The sequence below is a fragment of the Eupeodes corollae genome, chromosome 3 (assembly GCF_945859685.1).
Source record: "Eupeodes corollae chromosome 3, idEupCoro1.1, whole genome shotgun sequence".
Classification (NCBI taxonomy): domain Eukaryota; kingdom Metazoa; phylum Arthropoda; class Insecta; order Diptera; family Syrphidae; genus Eupeodes; species Eupeodes corollae.
In genome coordinates this window covers 15902787-15915836 of record NC_079149.1, presented here as the reverse complement: position 1 = coordinate 15915836, position 13050 = coordinate 15902787, and the positions used below count along the sequence as shown (strand labels likewise).

General features: G+C 28.1%; 1 protein-coding gene across 1 annotated transcript in view; it reads right to left on the bottom strand.

Moving 5' to 3' along the window:
* LOC129950289 (calcitonin gene-related peptide type 1 receptor) overlaps window positions 1–12605 on the bottom strand; it is a 148448-nt gene extending 135843 nt beyond the window's left edge. The window contains exon 1 of the mRNA XM_056062183.1: window positions 11877–12605. The gene's annotated coding sequence lies outside the window, so the exon portion shown is untranslated. The remainder of the gene's footprint in view (window positions 1–11876) is intronic.
* Window positions 12606–13050: the final 445 nt, after the last annotated feature.

Here is a 13050-nt window from a genome sequence, read left to right as displayed (position 1 = left end):
TTTATCGTATGGTCATTTGGCTTAGCTTGTTTTGGTTTGAAAAAACCGTTAACTATAAATATTTAAAAAAAAAGGCTGGGATGCGACCCACACTAAAAACTTCCCATCCTGTCTGTCGATTTGTCTAGTCTTTTAGTTTGAAGGTTTTCATGTTGGGTTAAAAAAGTTGTCAGTTGAATTATTCTTAAAAATTTCAAAATGAACAACAATATTTTTCATATAATGAAATAGTTTATAGTAAAACGAAGTTTTAAGAATTTTATATATAAACAAATACAAATTGGATGAATGAAATTAATTTGAGAGATATCGAGAACCGAACATTAATTTTAACCAAGTTTGCGTACTATTTTTTGTGTAGATTTTATGGTTTAATTTTGTTGAATCGAAAAAACTACTGAGTTTCAAAAACAATATTTTCTGTGAAATAAAAAAGTTTGAAGACAATATTTTTAATTTTTGAAAAGCTCTTTGAGTCGAAAGTAAATTTTTTCCAAGTTTTTTTTTTTGAAAAAAACCTGTCGATTAAATTTTTCTCAAAATTTTACTACATGTTGATAACAATATTTTTTAAAAGAAAAAAAAAGTTTAAAGCCAATATCTCAAAGTTTTGAAAACATATTTGAGTCGAAAATCAAATTTTACAAACTTATGTTAAATTTCTTTTAAGTTTTTATTTTTTTTTTAAACTGTCAATTCGATTTTTCTCAAAATTTTACAAAATGTTGCAAACAATATTTCTTATAAGATAAAATAAGTTTGTAGCAAAAATCTCAAGCTTTTGAAAAGATATTTTAATCAAACTTCAATTTTTACCAACTTTGAGTCATAAAAAAAACATTGTCAATTTGATTTTTCTCAAAACTGTATCAGATGTTAAAAACGTAAGTTTTCGTTGCACAAAATTGTTTTGGAGATGAAATCAATTTTTATTCGTAAAATTTTCGAGATGACAAATTTTGTTTTGTCAGTTTTTTTTCGATTTTGAAAATAATCGCTAACGTACGCACACACGAACGCACAGACATCTTCCTAAAAATCTTTTATTTCGACTCTAGGGACCTTAAAACGGCGAGAAATGTCAAAATTTTCAATTCGAAAATCGAACCCATTACAATAACTTCCTATGGGAATTTAATAAATGAAATCATATAAGGCGGTAAACAAAAATGGTTTCTACTAAGAAACTTTCGATTAGAAGTCTTCCAATCGATTTGATTTGTCAAGTTGATAAGAAATCATTTCTCGTTTTTTAAACTATGATTTTAAAAAATTTGTATGTGTTTGGGCTTACGTACGTTTGTGTGTTGTTACATATTTTTTCGTCACAAGAACAAGATTATTGTTGGCCAGAAACCACTTACAAAAAATGTGGTTTGAAATGTTAACTTGCGACACACAGGAAATATTGCATTCGTTTAAAAATTTAAAACTCAACATTTTAAACAAACATTACATAACGATGGTTAAGAAGTCGAAAAAAGTGGATCCCCCGATTTCATCCGTCTGTCTATCTATCTGTCCTCCCCCCTTCAAGCCAAACCATTGAATCGATTGAGTTCAAATTTGTAAATTAAGATTTTGAGCTAATTCGCGTTAGGAGTCATTTTTATTTTTAAGGCTACAAATAAAAGTAGTAGTAAGTCAAAAATCGAAAATTCGAATTTTCTCAAAAACAAACCGATAGATTTGTATTAATTTTTCTCTTTATTATTTAGTATTTTTTTTAATCAACAAACCCAAGTTAATTAAAAAAAATACTCATTTTTGTATTGCTTCGGAAGGGTACCCTAATAGAAATTTTATTGTTTTTATTAAGATGTAATGAACCCATTTCAATATTTTCCTACACATGATTTGTTTCAATAATATTTGATGACAAAAAATGTAATTTTGTTTTTTGATTTTTAACAAAACTATTAAATTCTGTTAAACACGGTATCTCGAAAATTTAAATTTTAAATTTAAACGGGAGCGTATCGGAAACCCGCTTTCAAAAATCGGAAATCTGAAAAAGTTTTAAAATCCCTTTTATTCAAAATACCGATCAATTATAATCCTGATATTGAAAATCCCGAAAAATCCAGATAATCCCGTTTTTATTTACGTAATACGTGCATTTAACTAAAAAACAATAAAAGTCAAGGTTTGAATATAAAATTAATAAGCGTTTTTGAATCCTTCTTTTTACAATTCGGGGTTTTTGCGTCGCATAGCGTACAGTATACAGTTCAACTAAAATAATTATTAAAACAGTATTCTTGAAAACAGTATACTGTGTTAATTGATTTTAGTTTGTTTTATGTTTTGTTTTAAAAGAATACTTTTTGATATCTTAAATTTGTTAAAGGTTACGAGAAAATTAATTTAAAAAATGTTTCATTTTGTTAGTATTAATAACTAATATTCTTATAATTTCGATTTTGCAAACAATACTAGTTGTTTAATTTTTAAAAATCGAGCGATTGTTTTTTAATTTAACAAGTAGTTTTGATTGCAAACGGGATTACAAAAATTATCATACCCAACCCGTTTTAAACAACTGCATTCATGTTTTGTATATACAAAATCAACTTAAAAAGAACTGCTGCGTTTTAACGATTTTCAAAAAAAAATGATATAAATTAAGTTTATCTTATTTAATTAATTTTGTTTATAATTTTTTTAGTATTAAAACATAAGTTATATTTTAAATAAAGGAGCAAATTCAGGCGTGCAGTTTATTTCTGGGCCTTTTTCAGTAAAAACTTTTTACTTTGCAACTTCGCACTTTTACTTTGCAAACTACGTTTCACCAAACGCAAATTTGAAAAACGCAAAGGATTTTCTGAAAAATGAAAGATTTATATATTTAGCAAAGTATTTGTTCTTTTTATTTCACCAAACAACAACTTTTGTAAATTTCATTTAGAACTTTGAAAAGCTTTTTTTGTAATATGCTAAGAGAAATTTTTATTTGCAAATAAAAGAAGTAAAAGTTTGTCGAAAACTATTAGAAAAATATATGAACCGTTTTGAAAATGAATAAGTAAATAAAAGTTAAGAAGACAATGTGTCCATTTTTGGGCTTTTTTTTATTATTTTATTTTTGACGAATGAACATGAATTTTTAAATTAATGGATAACGAGTTGATATATTTTAATTTCAAAAATGTCTGATTTTGTGGAGAGTTTTTAATCCTCGACACACATAGCCTCAAAATTTGTTTTCCTTAAGAGGATTTCATTATGAAGCTGGATGTGTTGATTTCCCATTTTTTTTTTAAATACGAGTCAATTACAAAGATGTATTTTAAATTATTGAAAATGCTTCGCACTTTACTTTGCAGGACATTATTTATTTGCAAGTGTGCAATGCCAAGTCACAATTTTTCTTATGAAATAGGATCCTTAATTTAATAATATAACAAAAATAAACTATCTTGGGAATGAGTAGTTTAGTTAGTTTAGTTTTATTGTTTTATCTTAAGTCTTTAATTGGTTTGGCCGATGGCTGTCTACCAGACTGAAATTTACATTTATATTTTTGTAATAATAATAATACTAAAGAAAAAGCTAATATAATGTTTTTAAAAATTAAATTTAACAATGTTCCAATTTTGTTCTGTATCTCAAGCACTCAAACAATATTTGTATCACACTTCCCTACCTCGTTCTCCATTCATCAATTTTATTGCTTCCTCTAAACTGAGTATATCAATTCCAAAGTATTTCTTGCGGATTTCTTTCAGAATTGGACAAAATCCCAAAAAATGGAAATAGTCTTCACGTTATTTTCGATTGCATATATCACACCATAGAGAAAAATGGTAAGGAATAAAGTTTAAGCTGACGAGTTCACCTCTGACTTTAAGGATCATAATGGTTTTGCGTATGGTGTGATCGGCCAAGGTGTTTTTTTTTCGCAAAAAGTAGTTAACTTTACTGTAGTAATCTCTATATAATGAGGATTCCGCTTCCTCAGTTAACTGATCGTACATCCTGTTTCCGATTTTTATCAACAAATCATTAAATCTCGAAATAATCAAGGAAAGGTTATCATCAGTTGATATTGAAAAAGTGGTTGAACAATCGTTCGCCATTTTATACCATTCTCTTCTAGAACTAATAATGTAACTTAGCACAAGTCTCGGAATCCTGCCTGATTTCTCACATCTCCATAATTCTTGCCAAATATTTAAGATGTAATGTGAGATTATCCAAGTTATGTGTCGTACTTGGCAGCTTTAAGGTTCTTTTAATGAAACAACAGAGGAACTTTTCCACTGAATCGAACGACATGTACGAGTATACACATTGCACGCTTAGCTTCATCTTCTTTTGCTCGGAGGTATCTATCGCGATTCTGGTTCGAGGTAATCAATACACCCAGATACTTTTACTCCTTAACTATTTCTTTTTCTTGAAAAGTCCATTTTGGCATTCGAAAGTATCTCCCTCCACCGCTTCTTATATCATTATTTTGAACTTTGAAAAATTAACTGATGGGTTCCAGACTTTGAAAAAGCACTGAATTCTATTCATTATCAGCTGCATTCCGTCTATAAAGAATGAAGACTATAGCGTCAGCATACTTGAGACTTGAGGAATGGATTTTCCACTAAGCACTATACCACCTCGTACTGAGTTTGTTATATCGTTTATGTATAGAACAGTAGCGCGCTCAAAACGCATCCTTGCTTAACTCCCATTGACGTATGAAACTCATCGGAAAGATGTATTCCATCCCACACTCGTGCCACGTTTTTTGTATTCATTTCCCTGATGACTGGTATTATTGTTGAAGAGATTCAAAAACTGTAGAGCTTGTAGAAGAGAGATTCTCTAGGAATAAAGTCAAATGCTGTCCGAAAGTCGACGAAAAAGGCATACAGCTTTTGGAGAATGATTAAAAGTATTGGCTCCAATTTGTTTTATATATTTATAAAAAAGATTTGTATTACCTTCCTAACTAAAAAGTTTGCTTACAAAAATATAATTTGCTAATTTTTTGAGGATTCAATGGGAACATTTAAACATGTGTCGCATCCCACCCTCTTTAATTTTATTTGAATTTCTTCAATCATTTAATTTTTATTTAAATAGGTAAATACTCGAACAAAATTTAAACATTTAACAAAATGGTTTAAGCTTTTATGTAAAAGGACCTACTAAAAAAACAAGCTCAATCTATTTTGTAAAGGGTAGTACAAAACTAGTGTTAACATATTTTTATACAAATTTCATACAAGATCTTTGGATCCACCTTCGTTGTTAAATACACCATAAACGTGTATATCTATCTGTATTTTATTAAAGCAACGTCTACAAGACTTGCCTTTTACGTTCAAATAGTTTCATGGATAAAAATGAGAGTGCTAACATAAAATGCTTAACAAGTTCCGCTAAATTATTTTACCTGATGATGATAAAGAAAAATTCTAATTCAAATTTGTATTTTCAAACTTTACGAGAACTCTTTATCAACTTAAAACCCTTTTGCCTAAAGTAGGTCTATCATCAAGTAGGAACGTTCATATACCTATTTATCTTTTTGTTTTTTATAAATTATGCTCGTTTGAATATAACATTTTCTGCCCCTTCCTAAGTTTTAAAATAACATTATTTTCATGGATATATGTATTTTAATAAGACTGATTTCCACTAAACGAGTATAACCTACATACATAGGTAATATTCATATATTATATTATGATTGTAATAAATGAGATTTAGAATCACTTTCATGGTAATAAAAATAAGATTTATCTTACAGCATGTAAAAGTGTAGAGGTATCTATGTATAAAATGTTTGTACACATTTCATTCAAATACCTACTCGAATCTATTTACATAAGAAGAGAAAACTTTTGAAGTTCGGATAAAGCTAAAAAGCATCATATAAGAAAAAATAAGACTATAAAAAAGGGCTTTATTGTTTGCAATTTTTATTACTTTAGTCGGTACTATCATCATGGCTGTAAATAGGATGCTTCTACTTGTCTTCCTTTTTTTCAAATTGTTGAAATTCTTCCAAACGCAAATTCAACTTAAAAATGGGTTTACAACCAAAAGTAAAATTTAAGGCATTTGGGTTCTTTTTTTGTCTTTATCTTGTTTTACAATGCGTAAATCTATTAATCTTTGAAGGCAAAGGTATGTTTTTGTTTGTGTTCCTATAAGAGGGTGTAATTTATTTATTACGTGCTATGTATTGTACCTATGTGCAACATCGTTTAAAGAGATTTACTTTAATGTTCATATTAAATTTAATAGAATGCCTTTTTTTAACAAACGAAGATGGTAATGTGACTTGAAGGGTTAATGAAAAGGTTTGAAGTTAATGCATAAGATATTTTTATTTAAATAATGTTTTCAATGCCATGGCTTTGAGCTCAGTGGATTATTACTTAAAATTCCTTAGTTAAAAAATTAAAGATTGCAGAATAATTATTTAAAATAATACAATAACATAAGGATAAAAATTGTAAATACGGTTATTAAAAACATAGTTAAGATCCGATATAAGTCTTAAATAAAATAAACCTAAATTAGTTTGATGCGTATGGTTTGCAATAAATGCAAGGAAACTGTGCATACACTAATTTGTATAGTGTGCCGAAGCATTGGGGTTGCAGGGGGTATCATGCTCCCCTTAATGTACCTGACCGTAAAAATAAGTTGGTCTTATTTTTAAAAACAAATTTGGCTTATTTTTAACTTCCCATAGGAAGTTATTGTAATGGGTCTGATTTGTCAAATTGAGAATTCTGACATTTCTCGACGTTTCAAGGTATCTAGAGTCGAAATAAAAGATTTTTAGAAAGATGTCTGTGCGTGCGTATGTACGTACGTTTGTACGTCCGTACGTTCGCGAAGTTTTTTCGTCTCAAGAACCAGAAGAGATATCGATTTCAAATAAATTTTGTTATACAGATAATAAGACAGAAAGATGCAGAAAGGGCTCTCAAGAAAATTGCATGGGTTGTTTTTTTACGAACCAAAAATGCTAGAGACTTGAATTAAATTTTATATAATATAACGTAATTTCAAAAAAGTTTTTTTTTTGAAAAAAAATCCAACTAACATTTTTTTTATAAATCAAAAAAACTGAAAAAAAATTTGTCGTCTCCAAAATTTTACGACTAAAATATGATTTCATCTCCAAAACAATTTTGCGCAACGAAGAATAATGTTTTTGACATCTGATAAAATTTTGAGAAAATTCGAATTGACAGTAAGTAAAAAATAAAAATCTAAAAAAAACATTACTCAAAGTTGTCAAAAATTGAATACCGATTCAAATATCTTTTTAAAAACTTGAAATTTAGGCTTCAAACTTATTTTATCTTATAAGAAATATTGTTTTCAACATTCAGTAAAATTTTGAAAAAAATCGAATTGACAGTTTTTTTAACAAAAAAATAAAAACCGATAAAAAATTAACAAAAGTTGGTAAAACATCATTTTCGACTCAAATATCTTTTCAAAAATTTAAGATAATAGATTTTAACTAATTTTTACTTATAAGAAATATTGTTTTCAACATTAGGACAAATTTTGAGAAAAATCGAATGGACTGTTTTTTACAAAAAATAAAAAACTAAAAAAAAAAATGTATAAAAGTTGGTAAAAATTGATTTTCGACTCAAATATCTTTCAAATATCTTTTTAAAAATTGTAGATATTAAGTTAAAACTACTATCATATTTTTTAAAAAAATATTGTTGTCAAAATTCAGTAAAATTTTTAAAAAATCGAATTGCCAGTTTTTTTACAAAAAAAAAGAAAAACTGATAAAAAATTAACAAAAGTTGGTAAAAAATGATTTTCGACTCAAATGTCTTTTCAAAAATTAAAAATATTGGCTTCAAACTTATTTTATCACAGAAAATATTGTTTTCGATATTCAGTAAATTTTAAATAAAAATCCAACAATCCGTTTTTCATAAAAAATCTACAAAAAATGGTACGCAAATTTGATAAAAATTGATACGAAAATCAACAGACAGGATGGGAAGTTATCAGTATGGGTCGCATCCCAGCCTCTTTTTACTTTGGCAATGTAGAATATGACAAAATGTTGAACATTTTTCGTATTTATTTTTTTAAAGTGCAATTAGGAACATTTTTTAAAGTTTATGTTATTCCAATTTGCCTTACAGCGCGGTACCTTCAAACCTTACTACACTAATAGACGCTCATCAATAGGGGTTTCCACTAAGACGAATCATTTTGTGAGCTTTTCTCAATAGAAAGGAAGTATTATATTGAAAATGGCGGTCATGGCTACGGTTGTTAAACTTTTTCATCTTATTTTAATTGACCAATTAGAAAACTTGCGGACCCATACTGATAACTTGCCCATGATAATTTCACGAGTTCCACCATTAAGGATTGTGGTTGTGAGGCCATGGTAAAGGCTTAATCTTTCACGTGACCTAAAAGAAAAAAGTCTAAAAGATCTTTGAGAAATAACAAGATCAGGAAACTTTTCCTTCAAAACAGTGAAGTGAAGTCTGACTTCAAAATTTGTACCATTTTTATAGTAAATTTCAATTCATAGTTAATTTTATTATAATTCCATTTTAATAATGGTGTTGTTTTTTCTTGTCAAATGTCAAAAGATGTCTGATTCCAAAGTGACACCTGACCAATAAGACATTTTCCATTGCTTTTCACACGTTTATGGATTTTAGGGATAACAATTTAGAAAGACTGTTAAATTTTAAATTAAAATTAAGAAGTGTCTAGTTGTTCTTTGAGATGATAAGAGCAATTTATTGATCGATGTGCCTCAGTGTTCAATTTTGTCTCCTTTTTTGTTTCATTTATTTATTTTTGTTGAATGTTGCCGAGTTCAGGCAGAAGGGCAAATGGAAAGAATTCAACTTTAATTATCATTATCACATTGTTAAATGGGAAATTTAGTGTATTTTTAAAAAAAACGTTGTTATTTTCCCACTTAAAGTTATTGTAATCGTTCCGTTTTATCGATTTGAAAATTTTGACATTTCTCGAAGTTTAAAGGTCCCTAGAACTTAAATCAAAGATTTAAGTAAAATGTCTGTTTGTTCGTCAGTACGTACGTTCATCCATTCAAATCTGCGTTTGGTAAACGAAGCTTTTTTCGCAGAACCAGTACAGATAAGTTGTTTCGGTTGACCCAAAATATCTCAAGAACAAATAACTTCAATTAAATTTTATATTACATATTGTGACATGATACAAAACTAACATAATTTTGAAAAATAAATTAATGAACGTTTTTTTAGATATAACAATAATGGACAAAATGTGCCACCCCGAATATTTTACGAATAAAAAGTTCTTTTAACATTTGGTAAAATTTTAAGGAAAATCTAATCGACAGTTTTCTTACAATAAATAAAAACCTAAACGAAACATTACTTAGAATTGGTAAAAATTGATTTTCCACTCAAACATATTTCCAAAAATGAATTATTTTGGCTTCAAACTAATTTCATTTTATAAAAAATGTTGTTTTCAACATTCTTACAGTTTTTTTATAAAAAATCAACTGTCAGTTTTGCTACACACAATTTTTTAAAATTAATGTTTGATCCTCGATATCACTTGAATAATTGAATGAATTGGCTTCAAAATGGTTTCATTATAAGAAATAGGTTAACCCTTTTAATAAAATGCGACTAAAAATCTTGGGAACAAAAACAGTATTTGCATAAAACTTATTTTATAATATGCAAAATATTTTTGGTAACTTAAGTTAATTTTGTAAGAAAATCCAATTTATATCTTTCTTACAAAACACAATAACCTTTTAAAAATTGATTTTTTTTAAACAACAAAAAACTGATAACAATAGTTTTCAACTTAAGTACAAAAAGAAGAAAGAAAAAAAATTGTATCTCACACAAATTGTTTTTATTAAAATTTTGTTTAAGTTTTAGAAAAATCAACGGGCACAGATGTGAAAATATCAGTGTGGGCATCCCAAACTTTTTTTTTTGAATAATTTTACAACTTTCTTATTCTACTTAATGTTATTGTTTGGATTGTATGGATCGATAATATTGTATCTATTTTTTTTATTAAAAGACAAAGTTGACACCTTGGAACAAAATAATAAATTTAGTAACTTGGAAGCATTGAAATTGGCAACATTTTACACCCCATTAAAATGTGATAATGTCTTTTTGAAATGTATAATTTCTATTTTATTCTCTTAGCTAGTTTGTAAATTTTTATTTGTAAGACCTGAAATTTGTGCGCATTCTCAAAAATATAAACAAAAACTTTGTTATCAAAACTTATCTTATTTAAATACTATCGAAAGCAAAAGGTGTGCCTCAGGGTTCTGTTTTGTTTCTGATTCTTTATAATCAACATTCTTCTTTGATTTTTGTTAAAAACATATTTTTTCTTATCTGTTATTTAATAATAACAAATATTATATCAAAGGTCATATTATATATAATTGGTAGCCCAGCAATAACGTGGTCCTACCAGAAGTATACCTGGTTCAAACAGGTGGTTGGGTAAAGTTAATATACCTTAATTTTTTATTGAATTCAATTTGGAGTCAGATTCAAGGTTATTTATTTCAATTTCAAAGAGTATTAGGTTCTTTAACTTTGACCCAAACTATTATAAAATGACAGATTAGGTTAAATATATTTAAAAGTTTTTCTGACGATTTACGATACAAGTTGTTCATCTTTTGTTGTATAGGTTTTGCAAAAGTGCAACTTCAACACTCGTATTCTTATTGTCATACAATTTATACTTAAAAAACTTAAAAGTGTCTTTTTCTCACAAAATACTCTCTTATTGTCCTAATTCTATATTTGAAATAACGCTTTAAAAGTAGTTAGACATATGTCCTTTGCATTTTGCGAAGAACAAATATTTTTATAAACACTCATTCAGTGTCAAATATCATTTTTTTAAACTGAAGTATTTAAATTTATAGTTGGGTTCACTATTTTTTCGGAAACCATAAATTTCCAAAAACTTAGAAAATCAAATTTGTTTTTGAACAAATTGTACCAAAAACCTATTTGCTTAATATTATGGCGCAAATTCCTTAATTTAAGATTTACATAATATGACCTAGAGTAAGAAAGTTCGTCTAATAGGAACTTTTTCCCAGTTAAGTTTCCATTGATATTTTTTAATAAAAAGATCTGATGTAATCTTCATTAAAACTTCTTGGAGAGGATCCACATTTCTAATACTTTTTTCAAATGTGTTTTCCTTAAAAGTCCGATTTCAAAAGATTTTAACCTATTTAACCTTTTTTTTTATATCAACCCTTTTATTTTTTTGAGAAAATACTTTATTATCCGAAATTTTGACAAATTTCATTTTGCACAACTCATTGAACAATATTCATAAATAAATCATTACAAAAGTTTTTGAAACACAAGTCCATCATCGAATTCAAGTATTCCATCGAAAAATAAAAAATCCTCTTACAATCAATTTATTTTTAAGTGTCCATAATATCTTAAAAGGACACGATACATTTTCAAACCCTTTATCAAATGTCTCTAATCCACTTAACCGAAAACAAAAATGTTCGCAAATTTTCTCAATGCAAATATTATTTATCTAAAATTGATCCACTTAATTTTGATCGATAAATAGAAAAATCACAAAAAAGTACGAAAAAAGAAAACCAATTCAATCCCAAAAACTCATCTTTCTTTCAAAATAATAAAAAAGAAAAAATAATCGTTATCCTTTTTTTGTCGATCCAATTTCTAGAATTCAAATTTCCGCACGAAAATAATAGACAATAAAAATTATTCCTTTAAGCTTCAATAAATTTGAAATGAGCCAGACAATTGATATAAAGAACAAGACGATGAAGAAGGGAAAGATGTAGAAGAAGAAGAAAAGGAAGCGTTTACCTTGAATCAATTTTTGTATCGTTGTTTATTATATCCTTGTCAGCAATGCGCCAAACAGGGGTCGGTCGGGGTGTCTGTGTTCAGTGTCAATTTATCCTTAAAATCTCCTTGAATTTATATGCATGCATAAAAGCGGTAATCAAAAAGCTATAGATACAAGAAAATAGATTCTTTTTCACTTAATTAATAATTTTCTTTTTTTTTTCTATCTTGTTGCTTATGATGTTGGGATATTGATTTATTTTCACACTAAACTCGTTTGCACTTTCTTATGTGGGATTTATTTTTATAACTTTTACAATATTCAGCTGATATTCAAATGATGCTTATTATAGATGCATAACACTCTGAACTCTCACATCTGAGATTATAACTCATGTATTTCAATAAACAATTAACCTACTCAACCGGAAAATTAATATTAAAATTTTTTTATCAACATCGACAAAGTAAACAAATAAACATTAATTTTAGATATATATTCAAATGGGAGGTTTTGTCGTTGATTGTGGAATTTATATGAATTCGCGCAATTCACTTCGACTTCATCGTTTTGCGAGTGACTAACGCGGACTGAAAGTATCTTTGAGATGAATTTCCTTTTTTCCGTCAACTAGCGCGAAGAAGACTCTTACTACCGACACGACCGACGACGACTGACGTAGACGCGACAGCTCTGGATCTTCTGGACTGATGGACGGACACAACCATAGGTCCTATCTCACTACTTGAAGAAAGCCCCAACGCCCGCCAGTGCTGGAGTCTCATGCCCAGAGCTGCATAACTATCAACCGTTAGCGTGGCGCCAAAAAGGTTTATCAAAGTAATATACTAAAGCTTTAAAATGAAGCTTTAGCGAACTTAGTTTCGATTAGAAAATATGTTCCATTGCAACCGAGAGAGGTTAGGTTTGAAGGTTGTGTTTTGTTTGAGAGGCAAATTATGAGTCTGCGTCTTCGGTCTCTACTGATAACGAAGAGTAAACAAAACACGTGCTTCTTATCAATACAAATTTATTACAGTTCAACAGGTTGCAATTGAAAGCCAAGAGTCTAGCTACTGATAGATACTTTTGTATCTTTTTTTCTGTTGTATTTGTATTTTTGTAGCACCATCATCATCATCATCAACAATCTTCTGTTTACTTTTTCTAACAGGTATCTTGTAGCTAGGT